The sequence below is a fragment of the Crotalus tigris genome, unplaced genomic scaffold, assembly GCF_016545835.1.
Source record: "Crotalus tigris isolate CLP2741 ecotype Arizona unplaced genomic scaffold, ASM1654583v1 scf7180000017601.7605149639:7615979, whole genome shotgun sequence".
NCBI lineage: Eukaryota > Metazoa > Chordata > Lepidosauria > Squamata > Viperidae > Crotalus > Crotalus tigris.
The window spans coordinates 1,240,250-1,263,611 of NW_024096505.1; the positions used below are offsets into that span (position 1 = coordinate 1,240,250).

At 37.1% G+C, this 23,362-nt stretch overlaps 1 protein-coding gene across 1 annotated transcript in view; it reads left to right on the plus strand.

Moving 5' to 3' along the window:
- LOC120319546 (heat shock transcription factor 2 binding protein) overlaps nt 1-23,362 on the plus strand; it is a 114,158-nt gene that overhangs the window by 45,224 nt on the left and 45,572 nt on the right. The gene's annotated exons all lie outside the window — the stretch shown is intronic.

The window sequence follows — 23,362 nt, forward strand, 5'->3', positions numbered from 1 at the left end:
GGCTGGTTTATATTTCTCATGTTGCCTAATCTATAATAATAGAGTTGGCTGAGAATTATCTAATGAATTTGTAGATTTTTACCAAAGATACAATGGAAACATAATTTCTGGGGTAAAGTTGATGATGAAGACAAAATAACAGGCAATAGCCAGAGAACAAGGAATCCTGTTTCATTTTCTCTTCCATCTATAATTTAATCAACAGAAAGAGGGAATTGCATATTTTTGTACAATACTGTAAGACAAAGTTCAACACTGTTCCACCATTGATTCCAAAAGAGTGACAGTGTATAGATCAGGAGTCATTTGTTTATCTCTTGTTTGCAAAGAGTTGCATGGTAAAATCAGTGAAAGCAAAGCATAAAATGTCACCATGCTCCAAATCCTATGGCGTCCTAAATCAGAATGACCATGCATAGTTTTGCAACTTTTTTCGTTGTTTTTAAGATTGTCTCTTATCAATTGATGGACTATTAAAATTGTAGGAGTTAAATAGACTATCAGTGTAAAATCCATTGTCTTTTATACATTACATTTTGCGGAAGCTTTTAAAACAAAAGTGTAAATTATATTTGATTCAATTATTCGACATTCAGGATTTACTTTCATACATACAAATAGACATGAGAATGCATGGGCATAGGTTGACCTTATACATACTTGGAGGTTTACAAAACTTTATGTCATGAAAATAATTTTGATCCCTAATTGTCTTGGTGACTCTAGTATATTTCATTTTCATTTATTTGTTTTTTATATTTTAACTGTGCATGACGGTTTTGTTATATTCTGTCCAGAGTCTGAGTTGATACTATTTAATATGGAAAATAAATAAATAAGGAAAAGTGTGGCATTTTGTTTTTAAAGCAAGGAATTAGAAATGCTCTTCCTCAACACTTCAGAAGCTCTCTCACTATAATTAATTTTAAAGGAAAATATTTACCATCCATTAGAATTTCAGAACCCTGTAGTAGGAGATTAAAGAAACCAACCAGTAAAATATTCTGTCAGGTTTGTAATTTAAAATTCTGTGTATATGTACTTATTCAAAGCAACTATGTCTAGAATAGATCTGTGTCATGAATAGATTCATGGGAGACTTTTGGATTGACTTCCACCAAAGACCCACATGCTAATTTTTATAGGCAGATCAGTTATAACCTGGAAAGCAGTTATAGATTGGAAATTGTTGAGAATATTCATAGCTCTGGTTGTAGTTTTTGGCAGGGCTCTAGCTCTGAGATCTTTTGTCATCAATCTAGTAACATCTTCAACGGGGGTTTGGGGTGAAGTGTCTTGTTCATTTGTATAGGTCCCAGGTGGTTGGTTGGTGATTCAACCAGTCACAAGACCAGCTGATCACCCAGAACCTATATAAATGATCAAGACACTTCACCCCAAACCCCTGTTGAAGATGCTACCTAGTTTGCTAACGAAATGTCCGGGAGTTAAACTGCAAGCTTGGAGAACAGACCCCTGCCAAAAAGCAATTATAGATTTTATCAAGCCTTTGGATTTGATGATGCTGGGTCTAGCATGGTGTGACAGATGTATTTTTGAGACTTGGTGCAGATATTAATTTTATAGAAATCTGGAATGCTACACTTGTCTGATATGTACACATGTCTATGTTGCTTGTTACATTGCTCTGCCCTCAGCCCAGCAGAGTTGGGAGACAGGTTCACTTGATTTGGAAGCAAAGACCACACAGTATAAGTTCTTGAGTCTTTATTCCTAGGTACTGGTGGTATAAAAAAGTGATATAATAACAACAATACATAAAATAGCCTTCAAGGAATATAAAAAACATAACACAGGAGCATAATAAAGATAACAAAGAAAATTCAAGTGTGTGTAGGTGTAAGAGGATAGAAATTACCAGTGCTTTTTTTGTAAAAAAAAAAAAAAAAAGGTGCCGGAACTCACACACGTCATACAACCTGCCTTGCCTACCCTACAAGGTTTACCTTTGTAGTTGAAAAAAAAAAACCCTTCAATTTTTAGTGTATCTAAAAAACTAGGATTTTGTTCAAGATAAATTAATACTATTAATGTTATTATGCACTGTGTGGCTTTAAATTACAAGAAGGCATTTTATTAATCTTTTGGGACATTTACCACTGGCATACCCATTTATTAAATGAGTGGAAATGTCAGCTTTCTATGTGGAATGAAATAAAACAAAATTTGGTTGTTTGTAAAAGATTGAATTATTTTTAAGAAATTGTCAAACAAGTTGGAAAAATTTACATTTGGAGTTTAATATGGATATTGACTTGAAACAAATTAAAGTGGAAACTTTGTCAGTGAACAGATTTCTTTTAATTTACCTTTAAGTTAAATAAATTTAACTTAAATTTAATAAATAGATCTGTTTAAACCTCAAACTGTAGGTCTACCTTTACATCTGACTAATACATAATTAATATATATTATTAATAATAATACCTCCAAATCACAAGACATTGGCTTTATTCTTATTCTTTCCCTCTGCAGTTTGAATATAAAGTATAAAAGACTAAAAAGAGATTTTCGTAGACATCCCAGCCTTTGAATTACCCAAGGAACCAAAACAGCAAAGTTTCGGTGTTGGGCAAGCTTCCATGCCAGACACCTTTCTTTCTTCTCACTTTGCCTCTTTTTAACCTCACACACACCCCACCTTCTGTAAGGGAAGGCAAAAGGCTCATTCACCCTCTCGTGAAAGATGGCCACCATGTTTATGTGTCTCCCACCGCCACCATCGGCTTGCACACCACATGGTCTGACCCAGCCGATCAAGCCACGGTCTGGCTGTGGTGCTCCAGCACCTCATGGCTCATCCTAGAGGAGGCACACAGCACCGGAGGGCACCCCACTCGCACCGTACCACCAGCAGAGCATTTTCAAAAGCAAACGAGGATAGGAAGGGAAACAATAGGAAAAGAATGCAACTCTGGAAAATCCGTCAAAAAAAGGTGTCGGAACTCTGTTCTGGTGCATTCTATGACAAAAAAAGCCCTGGAAATTACCATTATTTTGAAGAAATTACAGAAATGTGTCCAAACAGATCTAAAACAAATTTACTTTTCCAAGTCACATGTCTTTAAATGTACAATTAGAATTTCCTTCTGTATAATAGGGCTACCACTTTTATATCCCAAGCAGAATTTTTGTTAGTTATAGTTCGGTGGTTAAACAATTTAGACACAAAATGCAAGAAACTACCTTGCAAAAATGTCTCCGCCCCCCTCATACTATGAATATCATGCAAATACAAGTAGTGGAATACCTTGGTTGTCAGTGACCAGGACAATCTGCCTGTTACCATGTCTAGTACTAAAAATCACCCCCCAAAAAGAGGAAAAACATAGCTGCACGGATTTCACAGTTTAGTTAAACCCTTAGGACATGCAAGGATAAATACCGATAATAAGGATAAATAATCTTGGAGCATTTTTATGGTTCAAGAGTAGTTCCAGATCTACCATAAAAATAATGAGTTAGTCATAGATTGGGAAGGTTATGATTACCCATGAAGTATATTAACTATATAATTGCCATTTGCCCAGGTCTGAAATCTTAGCACTGAACACTTCAAGTTGACCTTTTCTGTAATTTGTCTACTCCTAGCCAGAACATCAGACCTGGATTCAGTAATGTCCTTGAGATCTTATCTGCAAATTATATGCTTTTCTGTTAGCCAGCAGCAGGTTTGAAGTCATCACAGCCAACAATTTTAATTCTCCGTGGTCTTGTCAGTCAAAACTGGCAAAGCAACAAGAAGCAATGTATCCTTTGATGTCATCAAGCTTCTCCCTGTCATCATTTCACATTCTCCCATTTACCATGTCAGACGTGTGTGTGTGTGTGTGTGTGTGTGTGTGTGTGTGTGTGTGTATACAAGCAAGGCCTGTATGAGCAATTGAGACTTTGTTTGTGGCATATTTACAGACTCTGATTTTACTCTTTCTCCTAGTACATTCCTCACATTTTAAGCAACATAACACAGGTATGTCCGGTTGGTAATGCTGCATAAACAACTCACTTTAGATTAACATCAACCCTTGTACTGTGAAGGACTGGGAGCACAAAGGGTGAAGGGATGGCAGCTAATCTTTTCCTGGACACTGTGCACTCAGTCACCCTTAGTGCAGAGAAAAAAAGGAGAGAAGGAGAGTCTATCATGCATTGCTTCCTCTTTCTTGGAAACTAGATTTCTCAGAAGAAACTTACGTAATCTTGCTATTCCACTGATTGGTCCATGCTGTAATGACCCAAGGGTTGAAGAAAGCTTTATGAGAAGATGACTTTTGCCAATGATCAGTGAACCAAATATTGAATTCAGAAATCCTGTTTACCAGAAGAAACAGAATCAGACACCAAAGGACTAAGAATGAAATTATGCTATTTGCCTTCTCAATCAGAGGATTTATTAGTTTGTTTAAAACCATACCCATCCATAATTAACTACTATTATTGCACACAGAGTGCAATTAGCAAAGATCAGCCATACTTTCAAATGAAATTTTTAAAGCATTTTATTTCATTGGATTGTCTGTGAAAATTATCATGAGGAAAAAAATGGGGAAACAAACACTCACTTTACCTGCTTTGTCAATGTACACCTTTGCTTTTCAGAAGGGATGGAAGAATAGGCTTCTTCAACCAAGCACTCTGGTAGGACTAGCGCTTCTGGAGGAATAACCGTTTGAGGAACTTGGATGGTTGATAAAGTATATTGGTTGGTTGATAACGTATATAATTGTGATAGCTGGGCTGACCATTTAACTGTGCGGTGTTGGTGGTTTCAATATGATGAAAACTCCAGTTAAGACAATAGATGGATAGTCTGGAAAACCTCAGGGGATATTGATGCTGGAGAGAAAACTTCCACAGTTATGGCTAGAAGAAAGTATAAAGGGAGGCACTGGATAGACTATTTAAGGAGAAGAGATGGGCTGTTTGGTTCATGTTCCCAATTTCACTCCATTGGTTTCTTCCCTAGATCTGGGAGTCCCGATTGCTGGGTACCTTACCCCCAGACTGTTATTAGTGCCTGGTCCATGCACAATAAGATTGAGTCTATCCATGATTTCATGGATGAGAATGCAAATCTAGCATGCATTATTGAAATCTGGTTGGTTTAGATCAGGTCTCTGGGGTCTCAGGTGGTTCAGCAGTTAAAAGTCAGACACTGAACTGAACTGAACTGCTTTTACTATGATCAATAACCTACTGGTCAAAATATAAGTAGTCCTTGACTTATGACCACAATTGAGGCCAACATTCCAGTTGTTAAGTGAGTTTTGCCCAATTTTACACCCTTGGCATATTTGCTAAGTGAATCACTGCAATTGTTAAGTTAGTAACACGATTGTTAAGTGAATTTGGCTTCCCCATTGATTTTGCTTGTCAGAAGGTTGCAAAAGGGGATCACATGATCCCGGGACACTACAACTGTCATAAATATGAGTGAGCTGCCAAGCATTTGAATTTTGATCACCTGACCATGGGGATGTTGCAATGGTCATAAGTGTGAAAAATGGTCATACATCACCAGTTCCATTTTAACTTCAGATGGTCACTAAATAAACTCTTGTAAGTCAAGAACTACCAATATCAGGGCTTTTCAATCTTTTCACCCATTGTACCACTTTTAGGATAAGGTAATATCTGAGTACCACCAGTTGCCTAGCAAGGTGTCAAAAACCTGATGACCCCCCCCAAAAAAGGAAAAAAAATGATAAAGTACAGGTAGTCCTCGACTTACAACAATTTGCTTAGTGACTGTTTTTTGTCCTCTCCTTTCTCGACCCTCCTCTTCCTCCTCATTTCCCTTCAGTGCAGCTCCAGCTGAGTCTTCCTCCTCCTCCCAAGGCTGTGTCTTTTTTTCCTCTCCCTCTCCCGCCCAAACTGCCATCTTTTATATCCCTTCCTGTCTCCGCCTCCCCTCCTCCTCCTTTCTCTTCCGGCTGTGCCGGAAGTGCCGATCCTGGGGCCTTTGCCTTACCCCAAGTAGCCTTGCAGCTCCTGGAGACTTGGTCACGGAAAGTCCTGCGCTGCACCGCTTTGGCTCATTACTTCCCCCACTACCCTGGGTTGGGCTGGGCATGGCCGCGTACCACCTGCCACGTGCCAATGCACCACAGTTTGTACGCATACCATCAGTTGAAAAGTCCTGACCTATATATAATATCTGCAATGTTGACCTTTCCAAGAATGTTGGGCTGGTGAGGATGATCTACCCTAGTCACATGATAGACACCTCGGGTTTCTGAAGAGGCTTGGAGATTTTCCTATTAATCCGATGGGCAGTTTTGCCATGCATCTTACTGAACTCTGGAACTTAGCAATCACTAAGGGTAGAATGTGATGTAGTCCTCACCAGTTCTGGAAGACTTCTTGGTTTTCTAAGGAACTTCAGAGATTGAAATAATAGAAAAGTTGCCTAGAGTCGCAGAAAAAGAAGAGTGAATGTGACTTACTATGTCCATATTTAGATCTCTATTGTGCTGATAAGAATGATGAAGTAGTCAGATCTTTTATTTTTATTGCATTTACAAATTCTCATCTGGGACAGATTATCCAGTTGGGGGAAACCAATTGGGATGATTCGCTAGTCATTGAGATATGTTTGTAAAATTCATTAAAGATAAAATATTTCATATTTGTTCTGTGTTGAGTTGATCTAACTAAATGATTGGGGCAACACCCTGCCATGTAACCTAATACTGTCCTCTGTAATATGTACTCTGCCTCCTGTGGACTGGATTCGTGCCCTATTTAACTTGCTTGGGCAGCCAAGGGGTGGGTATATGACTGGGTTCAGAACGTGATTAATGCCTCTTTGGTGAATGTGTATGTCATACCATCTGTCTTAAAATAACTAGTGACATTCATTTTAACATCTGTACGAAACTGTCAGGAGAGTCTGGACAACACAGTCCCCTTGAAGAAACAAATCTATAACCTGCTTGGACTTATAGCTCTTGACTAAGCAACAGACAGAGCCCGTGATCAGGGGAGCCTTTGGCCAGCTGTGACTGTGCCAATCATTGCCCTTCTTGAACTAGAAAGCCTAATGGAAATGACTTTGGACTCATTTTAACTAACCTTGTGGGTGGGAGATGCCATCTATAGAAGATTTTGTAGAGATTTTCTTTGTAGGAGGTGGCGAAAATAAGCTTCCTATTTCTTACCCATAATTCTTGCCAGATGTGCAGATCAAAATTGAGACCAAGATCCCTACTCCACGTTAACATGGTTTCTTTCACCTGTTTCTCATACATTACCTGATCTAACAGATAGTGATATAATTTTTTAATCATTTTGTCCTCAGTATCTAATAATATTTTATCCAGCCCCGTCAACTCTATTTTTATACTCAATTCTTTTTTGTCTTTCCAATATCTTGACTGTAATTGAAGATATGCCCACCATTCTAATTCTATCCCTTCATCTTGAAGATTTTTCCTGGATTTCAGTTCCCCTTTCTCATCCAATACATTTTTATATGTTATAACTTTCCCTAATTGTATAAACTTTGGATGTATATGCATTTCTAACATTGAGATCCAGCTAGGGACATGTATATAATTTGGTTGCCAAATTTTAACCTATACGTCTATTAGAGCTCGTCTGAGGTAATGCCTTCGAAAATATTTGTGTGTCTTATATTTCTAGTCCCATAACATAGCGTGCCATCCTATCTGTAAATCATGACCTTCCAGACTTAATAGTCTTCTATTCTTCAATGGTATCCAGTCCCGCACCGATAATAGTACTATGGCCTGATAGTATTTTTCCAGGTCAGGGAGGCCAAATCCTTTTCCTTTGAGTCTTGCAATAATTTCAATTTAATCCTTGCTTTTTTCCCTTGCCAAATAAATTTGAGTATGGTTTGGTTAAAATCTTGAAAAAATTTCTTATCTAATTTAATAGGTATACATTGGAGCAAAAATAAAATTTTAGGTAGCACATTCATTTTGATTACAGCAATTCTGCCCATAAAAGAGAGCTGCAAATTGGTCCAAATATCTAAGTCCATTTTAATCTGTTCCATTAATTTATCATAATTATCTCTTTTAAGTGTAGCATATCTAGCTGTTAATTGTATCCCTAGATATCTTATTTTGTTCGTGATCTGAATGCCTATTCTGTCAACTAATTCATTTCTCTGTGTTTTAGTCATGTTCTTAACAAGCATTTTAGTTTTTTCTTAATTAATCTTTAGGCCTGCTATTTCCCCATATTTACTCAGTACTTCCATCAATCTTATCCCTGATTGTAATGGCTCTTCAATTATGAAAACAAGATTGTCTGCAAAGGCTTGCATTTTCAATGTTTCTTTCTTGAGCTCTAGTCTTTTGATCTGTTCATCTGTCCAAATCACTCTAATTAGTACCTCCAGGGATAATATAAACAATAATGGCAATAATGGGCAACCTTGCCTTGTGCCTTTTTGAATTTGGAAACTTTCAGTTGTTTCTCCATTGATTATTACTTTTGCTACCTGTTTGAGATAGACTGACTTGAACATATTTATAAAATTTTCCCCAAAGTCCATATACTCCAATTGATTGAGCATAAAATCCCATTTCATGCTGTCGAATGCTTTTTGTGCATCAAGAAAAATTAAACATATTTGCTTTTTATAATACTGCAATACGTCCAAAACAATCCTAACATTATTTTTTATGTATCTTTTAGATAAGAAACCATTTTGGTCTGAATGTATAAAATCTACCTGGAATCTCTCAAGTCTTTGAGCCATTATGGCCATAAAAATCTTATAGTCTGAATTTAATAATCAAGTGGGCCTATAGTTTTTAATAAGTGTCAGGTCTGAATTTTCCTTAGGAATCAAGGTGAGAAGAGCTTCTTCCCATGAAGCTGGTATTTTGGCCTTCTTTAAGACCTCATTAAATAGTTCCATCAATATTGGACTTAAAGATTCTTGTAAGATTTTATATATTTCTACAGGTAGACCATCTGGCCCTGGGGCTTTGTTGTTGTTTTGTTTCTTAATTGCCTCTGAAAGTTCAAGAGGTGTTATCTCCTTATTCAACAAGTTTTTAAACTCTTCTGGAACTTTCGGTAAGTTGGCTAATTGCAAATACTTTAGAATATCGTCATTATTTTTCCGTTCATTATCTTTGTATAGGTTCTAATAGAACTCATATGCCACTAATTTCTTTCCTTCATTCTGGTATACCATATCACTTTCTACATTGTATAATTTACTAACCCTCTTTTTGTTGTTATGTTTCTTTATTTTGTAAGCGAATCATCTCCCCGGTTTATTAGAGTTTTCCCAAAAATTTTGTTTGGTACGTTTTATCTGCTGTCCTAATTCTTCCTTTTCAATGATATTCATCTTATGTTTAATTAGGTTTATCTGTTGTTTCAAATCACATCTTTGTGGTTCTTTTTGTAAATTTTCCTCAGTTCTACTCAGTTCTTGTTCTAAGTTTCTTTGTCGCTGTATTTTAATTTTATTTTCCCTGGCCATATAAGAGATTGCAACATCTCTCATATAAGCTTTGGCTGTATCCCATAAATTTTGGCAATTCGTGTCTTCCTTTTTATTTGTCTTAAAAAATAGATCCATTTGATCTTCCAATTTCAATTTGAATTCTTTATGTTTTAGGATTGCTCTTTTTAGGGTCCATCTCTTTGGACTTTTTTGCCCTTTCCATCTGATTTTAATTGGGTTGTGGTCAGCCCAAAGGTTCGTGTCAATTACAATATCCTCTACCTCCAAGTTTAAATCTGCTGACATCCACACCATATCAATTCTGGACCATGATTGGTGTCATCCCGAGTAATACATAAACTGTTTTTTCCCTATTTATTTATTTATGAGACTTATATACCGCTTTAAGTGCAAGCACTCTCTAAGCGGTGTACACCAGTAAGCAGTGTATATATATATTTACATTGCCCCCAACAATCTGGGTCCTCATTTTACCTACCCCGGAAGGATGGAAGGCTGAGTCAACCTTGAGCCGGTGAGATTTGAACCGCTGACCTGCTGAACACAGTCAGCTAAAATGGCCTGCAGTACTGCACTCTAACTGCTGCGCCACCTCAGCTCTCTCTTTTTCTCTATATTTCTCTCTCTCCAAATATCCTGAATGTTAAGCTCCTCTGCCATTTTTAGGAATGCATCAGGTAAAATTCCTCTAATTCTTTTTCTATTCTTTCCACATTTATAGTCTAGGTGTCTATCCACAATTACATTATAGTCTCTCATTATACAAATATTGTCAAATTCAAATTTATTAATAATACTATGTAGTTTTTTGTAGAATTTTTTCTGCCTCTCATTCGGGGCATAAATTCCCACAAGGACAAGTTTGTTTTATTCAGTTTTACTTCTATTATTAAAATTCTGCCATCTTCATCTTTATAAATTTGCTTTGCCAAAATTTCCTGTTTGATATATACAACGACTCCTCCTTTCTTATGTTGTAAAAGTGCTGCAAACATGTTTCCCAGCTTGGGGTAATTTAGTAAATATTGATGTTTTTTTATATGAACTTCTTGTAATATTATTATATCTAAGTTCATCTTACTGAGTTTGTTTAAGATTTTTTTTAATAAGGGAAGTATTGATGTATATTTCTATAAGCAGGATCTGACTGCTATTTATGACGTTGTCTTGAGCAAGAAACTATTCAGCTTGTTCAGCTGGGTGCCATACTATGCCACTTTTTGAGCTGCTAACTGTTCAACGTTATAATCATTTGCAGACTGGTGTGCGTGTTTTAATTCTCTTAAACTGAAAGTCTACACAACGGGCCTCAAAATAGCTGAGAAAAATTGTCATCTCCATCTATGCAGAATCAATGTTTTTCTCTCTCAACAATGATATATTAATTCCTACCTTTAACGTAAGTATTGGAAAAGAGTCAGTGTGAATGCATCCACTTTTTTTTTCCAAACCTGCCTTAACTATGACACAATTAAGGCTAGATGAATAGCTTAAATTGTCCTTTCCATGAACTAAATTCATAACATAAAATATGAAACCTATTCCATTTATCAGGAATAGCAATATCTTGGCTGCTGCAAGCTTAATTCTCTAATCAAAAAAGATCCCCAACTGAGTGTCCTAAACAATGTGCTTTCTATATATGTCTGTTAAAATTTTAAGGTTAGGAAACAGCAAGCACTCCTAAGCTTCAATGAAGTACCTTTTAATACAGGAGAGGGACTGATTGAACTAAACAGTGTGCTGACTTGGGACCAGTTTTGAAAGTATTTGTAAATTGTAATCAATGCAACATATGGCAGCCCCATGCATGCTGATAACAGGTTCAAGATATTATTATCAAAAATGCCTGTAGGAGTAATGAAAAAGGTCTAATGAAGACAAGTGAGGTTAAGTGAAAAGACTATACTAAATCTTCCTACCTTTGTGACTATAGATTGATTAAAAACAGTTGTAGAAAGAGCATATGCTTAAGAACCAGCTCTAATAGAAAATGACAAATGACAGGAAATGGATCTCTTGTCAAAGGAAAGCACTCTTCCTCACTAGGCTGAGTAGAAACAAGCAGGAAGCAATTGGCACAATCCCAACCATTTATTAACTTGGTTGTAAATCGGGTAACAGATAACTCTTGAGCTGTAGGCTGTAAATCAGGCACAGAGAAGTCTTTAGAGAAAGTATACCTTCCTTGTAGTTCATAGGTACAGCTTAAATATAACCAAGAAGAGAAGTCTAATAGCAGGGGGCAAAAGACATCCAAAAGATATCCATTCAGATAAGGTGTTATAAACCAAAAATTTATTTGCAGAGCAAGCAATCAGGAAAAACCAGGAATGGGAAGCCAGAAGAATGTAGGTTTCCAACGAGAACATTTACCCTGGGGAGTTCTTTAAAATAGATGAAATTTGAGGCCTTTCCTAATTAGAGGACTCCCTTTCTTCTCAAGAAAGGTCATCGGTCGCACTGACCGATGACCTCTGGCGAGCCCGGGATAGGGGTCATTCCTCTATCCTGGTGCTTCTTGACCTCTCAGCGGCTTTCGATACCATCGACCATGGTATCCTTCTGCGTTGTCTCGGAGAGGTGGGGGTGGGCAGCACCGTATTGCGGTGGTTCTCCTCCTACCTCTCTGACAGGTCGCAGTCGGTGTTGGCGGGCGGACAGAGATCAACCCCTAGGCGCCTCGATCATGGGGTGCCTCAGGGCTCGGTCCTGTCCCCCCTCCTTTTTAACATCTACATGAAACCGCTGGGTGAGATCATTCGGCGACACGGGGTCAGTACGCGGATGATACCCAATTGTATATCTCCACCCCATGTCCTTCCAGTGAAGCAGTGGATGTGATGTGCCGGTGCCTGGAAGATGTGAGGTCTGGATGGGGGTGAACAGGCTTAGACTCAACCCTGACAAGACCGAGTGGCTCTGGGTCTTGCCTCCCAAAGGTCAACTGGATGGTCCATCATTAGTCCTGGGGGGGGAGGCAAATTTACCTCCCTCAGTTGCAGGCATGCAACTTGGGTGTCCTCCTGGACTCACAGCTAAATTTGGAACAACATCTATCGGCTGTGGCCAGGGGGACCTTTGCCAAGGTTCGCCTGGTGCACCAGCTGCGGCCTTATTTGGACCGGGAGGCTTTACTCATGGTCACTCATGCCCTTGTCACCTCAAGACTGGATTACTGTAACGCGCTCTACATGGGGCTACCCTTGAAGTATGTTCGGAGGCTGAAGTTGGTTCAGAATGCAGCCGCGAGAGTGATTGTGGGCGCACCAAGGTACGTCCAAGTGTCACCTATCCTCCGCGAGCTGCACTGGCTTCCTGTGGGTCTCCGGACGCAATTCAAGGTATTGGTTATCACCTTTGAAGCCCTTCATGGCATAGGGCCAGGTTACTTACAGGACCGCATACTGCCGCACAGTTCCCAGAGACCGGTGAGGTCCCATAGATTGGGCCTCCTTCAGGTCCTGTCGGCCAGACAATGTCAGCTGGCGGGCCCTCGGGGAAGGGCCTTTTCTGTGGTGGCTCCGACCTTGTGGAATCAACTTCCCCCCGAGGTTCGAACTACTCCCACCCTGCCAGCCTTTAAGAAAGCCATTAAAACTCTCCTGTTCCGGCAGGCCTGGGGCTGATGTCCCCGGGGGGGGGGGCGGGATATGATCGGACATGCTGTATGAATGTATTTATTTTATTGTTTTATTGTCAGATTATTGTTTTAATTTTGTATGCTGCCCTGAGTCCCTTGGGATTGGGCGGCATATAAATTTTAGAAATAAATAAAATAAATAAATAAATAAAGAAGACATATCAACCTGCACAGCTTTACTCTCCTGAACTGATAGCATGTTTTGGAGTTTAACATTCTCTCAAGTTTAGGATCTGACTCTTGTTCTCTGAATTGGCAATCACCTGTGCTGTGTCTAAATCATTCTTCTCAAGTGGCTGACAGTTTGCTGACTCCCCTAATATATGTTGAATGGCAGGTTCTCTTCTTCACTCTCAAAATCAGAAGAGTTTGTTACAGCACCAGGAAACAGATGAAATAAGCAGTGAACAGAGCTGTAGGAGAAAATGCAACTAAGATATCATCAGTTTTATGTTAAGCAATATGGAACAAGCCTATGAGGCCTAGACATGGGAAAAAAATTCATGTCTGTAGTTACAATTATGAAAGGAGATGGAAGAGAATGTAAAAATTACCAAACCATTCCATAAATGAAAGCAAATCTTTAATTAATAAACTGTTATAGTATGAATGTGAAGAAACAGAACAGATCAGATTATGAAAGGGAATGAAACAAGGATATATATCTTCTATGTATTTGTTTAACCTATATAGGAAAAGAATGGCAGAGCTGGAGAAAATGAATCAAAATCCAATTTCAAAATGCCATCAATTTGAGATATGCAGATTACACCATGTTATTAGCTGAATGGGAGGGGGAGAGAACTCCTTGTAAAAGTAAAAATGGGAATGGAAAAATCTGGATCAATGTGAAATATTAAAATACAAAGGTATTGTCAAGTTCATGGTTAGTATATATAAAGGTGCAAGCAATGGATATTTTTTATATATTTTTGAGCCTAGGAAAAAAACAAGGTGGTTTGGGAGTTGGAAATGTAATGAGGAGAGTAATCGTAGGGAGAAAGACAAGACAAGACCATGACAAATACACAGAAGCTCCTAATGAATAAGGAAATTTTTATGATAATAAAGATCAGAATAGTTGATGGAGTGTTTCCGGTGTCGTCACTGAATGTAGACCCTAGGGAGCGATCGTCCATTACCCAGGTTCGAAATTCCTTTGCTGGTGAGCCTGTTTGGGCTAAAAGCCACCCTGGGGGGGTGGCTGCTGAAGGGTGAACCTTTGGAGAATGGTAGCTGGTGGAAGCCGGCTCCCTGAACCCAAAGCAGCCCCCAGAACCAGCAAGAGAAAGGCAGATCGCATTTATGCGAGCCGCTACCAACAGCTGATCATCGGGAACAGAAAACAGCTGATTTTGACAGCAAGTAGCCAGTCCGGTGAGATTATTTTCTGTTCTTTGTGGAAAGTGGATTTTTTTGGTGGAAATAGCCTATCTTTAATGGAAAGCTGGAAGCTTGAAGGAGGAAGGAGGAAGGTTTTTATCTCCCCTCCGCACAGGCGGTGTTCTAAGCGACTCCATTGCTAAGGAAGAAATTTAATTGGGACTATTTTAAAGTTTGCCTTTGGTTGGAGAAATCTAAAAAAAATAAAGAGAATTCATTTGGAAAGCCATCCTAATTATTTTTCTTTTTTAAAAAACTTTAAAAATGTATTTTCACTCTGAATATTCTTTTGAAAAAAACTCTGGGAAAGAATTAGTGTTCCCCTGGTGGTTATACTGTAGCACTTTTTTTTCCCTTCCCTTTGTTTGCTGTGGCTAACTTTGTGTATTCAACTGTGGAACTTGGCTCAATGCCAAACACTTGGCTGCATGTCCAGACATTCTTATCTCCCTTTAAAAGTGACTGAGAGAGACTGTTCAGCTTTTTATCTGACTTTCTGGTTAGCTGTACATTTCCCATAACAAGGGAAAATATAAAAGAAGGGAATTTTCTTTCTTTCTTTGGCTTTTTTTTATTTTGGCTGCAGATAAAGTTTAATTGGACTATTGGATATTATTCATGTTCTCTTGACAACTTTTATTTTTATTTTTGGGCTGTTTATTTGAAGTCTCCTTTTTTCTCCTTTCTTGAGGGTTTGATTTTTCTATCTCCTCTTTTAGAGACAAATTTATTACTATTTCTTTTTTGAGATTGTTTTTTTTTTCCTTCGGTTGTTTTCTTTTTCAAAAAAATTTTTTCTTCTACTTTTTTTATTCCTGCTCCATTTTTGGATGGTTTTGAGATTTTTCTCTTTTTTTTACTCCCCTAAAGGATTTGTTTTAATTTTTTGCTTAAACTATGCTTGGCCTTGTCTCCTGGTAATAGGAGGGCACTGGATTATAATTGGCCATCGGGCTACCTGGTGGATTATAATTAGCCATCGGGCTTTTTGGTGGATTACAAATAAGTATAACAATTAGAAGATGAATGTTTCAAATTTAGCTAAAGGGGCGAGGAAGGGTTCCTCGGCCCCCGCTTCAACCTCGGTGAGTCCAGCTCCTCAGAAATCAACTACTACTTTTCTACAACAAGATTCTCAACAGAAAGATACCCAAGCAATACTCCAGGCAATTTCAGCTCAAACCAAAAATATTGATGATCTGAAAATGGAAATGAAAAAAGATTTGGAAAAAACTTATGAAGATTTGAAAAGTGATCTTCTTAAAATGGAAACCTTTCAACAGGCGATGGCAGACACTCAACAAAGAATGCAAAAAATAGAAGATAGTGGTGGTCGATCAGAAAATTGAAGCGTTGCAATAGGAAAATCAGAGATTGGCGTAAGCTAATGTGGAACTAGAGGAGAGCATGGCTATGATGGAGATGGATAATGCATCACACTTTCTAAGATTTCAAAATATTATAGAACAGAAAGATGAGAATTTGTTGGAGTTGATGAGCGAATTATTAGCGGAATTGCTTGGAATGGAAATGGATCAAATGAAAAGAGAAATAGATCAGGTTTTCAGAATCAACTCAAGCTATGCAAGAAGAAACAGTTCCTAGGGAAGTCCATGTAAGATTTTTCAAAAGATTTACACGCGATGAAACCTTGACAGCAATAAGAGACTAACCACTGAAATATAAAGATAAAGAACTTGTAGTTCTTAAACAGATTCCCAGAAGGATAAGAGAAGCACGAAGAGAATATCAATTTTTAACAAGGAAACTTTTTAATAAGGGAGTGAACTTTAGATGGCTGGTCCCAGAAGGATTATTAATCTTCTGGGACTCAAAAAGATACAGAATAGATACTCCATTCCAAGCAGAGGAATTTTTTAACAATCACAGAGCCTTTTTAGAAAAAGGCGATGCTGAACCCAAGAAACCAGAAGAGACGATGGGTGCAGGAGCACCGAAACAATCGGAGGAGGGGGAATCAAAAAAGACACAATCAGAGGAAGATGTAAGACTGAAAGACTAGAGCCAGATAAGCTCCCCTAGAAGACTGAGGTCTAGATATAATTGAAATTATGGAGGAGATTGGAATTTTTTCAATAAATATAAATGGTCTTAACTCCCCACCAAAAAGGAATAAAATATTTAATAGACTACAAAAATTGAAAATGGATATAATTTGTCTTCAGGAGACACATATTAAAAGACAACATTCTAGAATTTTAGAACAACCAAAGATAGGTAAACTTTATTTTTCTTTAGCACGGCAAAAGAAAAGAGGAGTAGCATTTTATATAAAAGAAAAGACGAACCCAAAACAAATTTATGTTGATGAAGAAGAGAGAATATTAATGGTGGAAATTACATGGGGTCAAAAACAAATTCTAATGGTTGTGATATATGCTCCCAACGAGAAGCAGGACCAGTTTTTTCAGCAATTATATGATAAACTAGTGGAGTTAAATTATAAAAATCTTTGCATACTTGGTGATTTTAATGTAATGGTCGATGCAATACGGGACTATAAAAGCTACAAACAAGTGAAAAAAGGGGGAAATACCTTACCTAAGTCTTTCTTAAAGATGAAATATGAATTGTGTATATAAGACATATGGAGAGAAATGAATCCAGAGAAAGCACAAAACACATTTTATTCAAATAGGCATAAATCCTGGTCAAGAATTGATATGATATGGACTTTATATGATTTAAAGACTATGATATAAGAGGTGGAAATTGAACCCAATATTTGGGCTGATCATAATCCAATTAAAATGACTCTGAAAGAGGCAAAAATTAAGATGGTCATTGAATAAATCTATATTGAAAGAAAAAGAATTTCTACAGTTTGCAATGAAAGAAATGGAAATCTTTTTTAAAATAAATAAGAAAGAAGAAACCTCTATTCAAAATGTTTGGGACACTGCGAAAACTTATTTTAGAGGTTTGGCTATAACTTACCTTGCTAAAAAGAACAAAGAAAAGAGACAAACACAGTTTAATTTGAAAGAACAATTTAGGAATTTGGAATTTGAGTTACAAAATGATCCACAAAAGAAGAAGCTGAAGACACAAATGGAATTAATAAAACATAAATTAAATTTATTGGAGATGGAGACAAGGGCACAACAGATAAAAGTTCTAAACATAATTTCTTTGAAAATGCCAATAAACCAAGAAGATGGCTTGCATATAGACTGAAAAAATATAGATCAGAATAGTTAAGCAATGGGGGTTTTCCCAGTGGCAATGCCCAGATGTGAAAGTTAGACATTGAGAAAGATGATAAATGCCTTTGAGTTACAGATCTGAAGATGGCCTTTAAGAGCACTTTGGAATTCAGCAATCAGTTTGGAAAAAATAAAAACTCTTCCATTAAGATGATGATCATAAAGTACGAACTTACACAATTTTGGCATTTGATATAAGCAGATGTATCATGAAAAAAACCCCGTCCTCATGTTGGCCTGATTGAGGAAAGTTGAAGACAACAAAGTCAACAGATAAGATGGATGATGAGATCAGGGAACATATGGAATGTCATTATAATTATTATAGATATAACACCAGTGACTACCATCAAAATTATCTAATTTGTCCTTATAGCTGCCAGGTGTAAGGCCTAACTTGATGGCACTTAATGATATTGGAGAACTGAAATATCTACACTGGACACCAATTGCTTTTGGGGTATAATTAAGGTGTCATCTGTTGTATACTTTGTTCGAGTGCAAATGATGAAGACACATAGCGATGCTGAACAAACATTTTATTCTTCTTCTATAACAACCAAGGAAAAGCAAAAGGCACGCAGGCCTTTTTATATGGCCAGAAGCCCGGACAGTGTCAACCAATAGGAACAGAGCGTTTTTGCGCCTTGCGCATGCGCTCAAGGCCGGCGCCGCTCTGTCTGGTCCTGGGCAGCTTTTGGAATGCCCGGGACCAATGCAACATCCCGAGCCTGCTTTTGCAGGCCCAGGACACAACATCATCATTGATACTTAAAGTCCTAAATAGCTTCGGATCTGACCATCTCAATGTCTGTCTCCAATTGCTAATCTGCTGAAGGAGTCCTTCTAAAGATGCCCCTTTCCATACCTGGCACACCAGTGAAAATAGCTGCACTTAGCCCCTGTGCCTACTCTGTTTCCCTTAAGAAGAGCAGCTCAAATACATATCTTTCATCAGGCTTTTCACCTTAAAAAAACTTTATTTTTTATACTCTACATTTTATCAATGTCTACTCCCCTTGCATGCTCACACTGAGTATAAAGGTGAAATATAAACCACATAGATAGATAAATAAATCATCTTATTTCTGCTTGAGGAGAAAATCCTCTGAGGCTATTTTGCATACCACCTTTATGTTTTAGTCTCATTGCTCTTGCACACTACTTATTTTTGTGATTCTGCATAACTGCCAGTAATGATATATTCCCACCCCACATGTGCATGCAGATTAATAACCACAGAATGTTCTGCTAAGCAAATATTTATCCCGCAGTTCAGAAATAGCACATTTGCTTTGGCTTTGGCCCAGTACTCACTAGGACTCGGGTCAAAACTTATTTTGTGGAAAGTAGTTTTTTCCATGGGACATACAAAGTCACATATTCATATGTTGGAAATCCTGCTAAAGAACAGAAGTCACCAGTATTCCTCTCATGGATTTAATAATATATTGTACACCATGGTGCTCCTTTTCCCATCTCTTTCATCTTCCCTTAGTCTTTGTTATCTTGCCTGATGGGATTATAAACCTTGTTTAGTTGCCCAGGGGTTGTTTTATTCAGATCCAAATCACAGAGATGGGGTGGAAAGAAGCAGAGTGTAAGAGAGGAACTGAAAGAGAAAAAGAAGAAAATGGGAGGACAGATATAGGAAGAAATGAAGTGGCACAGAGAGAAAAGACAAGGAAAAGTCATCAGCATTTCTATTAACTCTAGCTGTCTTTGACTTCAGCAACTGTTGGCATATAGCTCCTGACAGATTATTTCCAAAGAAACGATAGTCTAAATAGAAAGTAGTTCCATGTTTCATTCTGAAAGAAATATAGATTGGCCCTTGCTTTTTTGATATCTAGGAATAGCTATTGTTATGTGCTCTGTATGGCTCGCTTGTGAAGATTTTGGAAGTTTCATTTGATTGATCTCTTGAAGGACACCAATAAGCTCTAAACTATTCAAGTTGTGCTATGGCAGTTGAACCAAAGTTTCAATATACTTCTAGTCCAAATGTAAGATGTTTGTGCTTATTTATTTGCTTACTTGTTTATTTATGGGCGGTATATATCTAACCTTTCGACAAATTTTCAGAGTGGCTTGTAAAAAAATAAAAACCATTAATTCAATTAAAAAGAATTTGCAGACCTAAATTAAAAATAGAGTGATAATGAGAGAACAGTTTCTATTTAACTAGCTTTCATACAGTATTCCATTAGAATAACTCATAGATGAACATACCTAGTAATTAGATTCCACAAATGGAGTGACACTGCCCAGAAGTCTCTTTCCAGGTGAACATAATGTACCAGCTGGATTTGTAGAGTCAGTACAGAAGTTAATCATATATTTAAAAATATAGAACTGAATCTCTTTGTTTCATGTAGGTTTTTGTTGTTGTTGAAAGACTTCTTCGACATACACAGAATAGAATAGAATAGAATAGAATAGAATAGAATAGAATAGAATACGAAGGGACTATGGAGGTCTTCTAGTCCAGCCCCCTGCTCATGCAGGAGAACCTATATCATTTCAGACAGGTGACTGTCTAGTCTTGCATGTGGCTGTTTAATCATTTCTCTTCCTGTTCACTACTACAGATACCCTTGCCCTAGTTACTTTTCCTTGCAAGAAAACATGGGCAGCAAGTATGTCAGTAGAAAAAGCATTTGTAGGTGGTTCGGCAGCAGTGGTGTCCACAGGATATGGTAAAAATGTTACATTAAAACTAGTGGACCTTTAATCCCATTATTGCAGCTGCCATATTGACTTTTGACCATATTCTGTGATCACCCCTTTTTGGCAGGTAGAATAATGTTCTCCTTAATCTGTACAACCTTAGTATTCTATCTTTTCAGACCCTCTAGGGAAATGCACATAGTTAAATTAGTCTTATCAGATAGTTTGAGCTTTTCATTGTTTGGCTAATCCATTCCCAAAATGTACTTATTTATCTTAAACATTTGTTAGCTTTCAAGATCCGAAGTCGGCCTGCAGCTAAAAAAATCACAAATAATGAGATTCAGCAATATGAAGATCAAATCTTTATTATGGTCATAGACCTGCATATAGCAATAAGATATATCAGTATACGGAAGGAGGACAATTAAAAAACTATAACAGAAGCCAAAAAGTGCATAATTTAAAATCACATTGCTATGGAAACCGATTAAAAACACTGCACATATTTTTTTAAGAAAAACAGGCTCTGCTATCTTCCCAAAAGTTTTTTTTTAAGTCATGGGCAAATGAAAACTCATCTAAAACTGAGGAGAAGCTAATTTTAGGATACAAATTGGCCCCTACAAGGTTAGAGACAATTCCCCCCAGCTTCTCAAAAGAGCCACAATTAATTGTGTAGTTAGGAAGGTCTCTAGCATGCCTGCTGATGGGCAGCAGGCTTTTTAGTGCCCCTTCTTCACCTCCATTTTTCAAAGGGACTAAACATTTAGATCAGTTCAAGAGCTGATCAAAATATGTTCCTCTGCAATTTAAAATTCCATTATTCTCCATGAAACTCAAAGACGTATGCTGTGAACTGCTTTTTTCCAGGATATAGCAGTTGTTTTTTGTAAATATCACTTTAAAGCTAGTGGAGTGCCTGATGGACTGACATTTCAACATTCTGCTAATCCCATATATTTAGAAGTAAATAATATTGAACTTAATAATATAGGGTGTACTGTAGATCTCTGTCAGATTTTGATCCTTCTCTTCTTTGAAAATACATAATGCTAATCAGCTTTTTTTTTTTTAATTGAAAATTTTTATAAATTTTTACAAAAAAAACAAAATAACAATACAGAAACGAAAAACAACCTATACAGAAAAAAAACTAAATGAAAAACAACCTATACAAAAAAAGAACTAAACATGACATAACAAAACTCCCCTTCCCCAACCCCCCCCAAAACGCCCACCCCCTTCCCCCCCCGAGCTTCCCAGAGCAGAATATAGGCTTAATTAAAAAAGAATTAGAAAAGTTATATATATATATATATATATATAAATATAAAAAAGAAGATATAACACTGAGATATATGTATATATATATATAAATAAAAATAAAAGTTATGAAAAAGCTATGTGATATTTTTTTATATCCAATTTAAATTGTATAAATTTTATCCATTTATCCCAAACAGCAAGAAATTTCTCTTGCGTTTGTTCCTTTAAAAAAGCCGAAATCTTTGCCATTTCCGCCAGGTAAGACACTTTAAGGAACCATTCCTGCATTGTAGGCAAAGATTCCTTCTTCCAGTATTGTCCTACTAACAGCCTTGCGGCTGTAATCAAATTTAACATCAATAAAACCTCCTTTGTATCACAATCAATAACTATGCCTAACAAAAATAATTGTGGAGTAAATTTTATCCTCCTTCTAAAAATTCTCTGAATATTCCACCATATCTTAATCCAAAAGGCTTTTATCTCTCTGCACGACCACCAAATATGATAATAGGTAGCATCCAAACAACCACATCTCCAACATTTAGGCTGTAAGTCAGGGTACATGAAAGACATTTTTTGTGGATCAAGGTGCCATCTATAAAACATTTTATAAAAATTCTCCCTTAAATTCTGTGCTTGTGTAAATTTGACATTTCTCACCCAAATGGTTTCCCAAGTATCCAATGGAACTGGTTCACCAAAGTTCTGCGCCCATCTAATCATACAATCTTTGATTAATTCCATTTCTGAGTCCAACTCAACTAGAACCCCATAAATTCTCTTAATATGAGTTTGTCTTTGATCCTTCACTTGCTTAATAAAATTTTCATCTTCTCTAAGAAAACCCACCTTACAATCCACCTTCCATCTATCTGCTAATTGTCTGTACTGAAACCAAGAATAAATATTATTTTCTTGTGCTAACTCTTCCCGTGATTTTAACTGCCAATTTTGTCCGTCCCATCTGAGTAGCTGTCTATAAGACACCATATCCATTTTAACACCCCTTTTTATTCCTTCTATCGCATGCCAAGGTATAGCCCATAATGGTACTTTAAAATCACTTTTATAATATTTTCTCCAAATCCTAAGTAAGGAAATTCTTATAATGTGAGATTTGAAAGCCCAGTCCATTTTTTTTATTAAATATTAAATAGGCATGCCACCCAAAAAGTAAGTCCCATCCCTCTAGATGGAGTATCTCAAGATTTGTCAAATTTACCCAGTCACTAATTAATGTTAAAACCACCGCATCATAGTATAATTTCAAATTCGGTACCTTGAGTCCACCTCTCTCACGGAAGTCTTGCATGATTTTAAACTTAACCCTTGGCTTTTTCCCTGCCCAAATGAATTTATTGAGGCCTTTCTGCCATTCACTTAAATTAATCTCATTCTTCAAAATCGGTAACATTTGGAACAAAAAAAGAAACTTGGGTAGAACATTCATTTTTATCACTGCAATTCTTCCCATGAGAGATAATTGCAACTTCTCCCAATTCTTCAAGTCCTTCTGTACACTAGCCCACAACCTTTCATAGTTATTTTTAAATAATTTTGCATTAGAAACAGATAACATCACCCCCAAATATTTTACCTTATTAACAATTTCAAAACCCGTCAAGTTAGCCAAAATTTGCTTCTCCTGAGTAGTCATATTTTTGGATAAGATTTTAGTCTTATTAACAT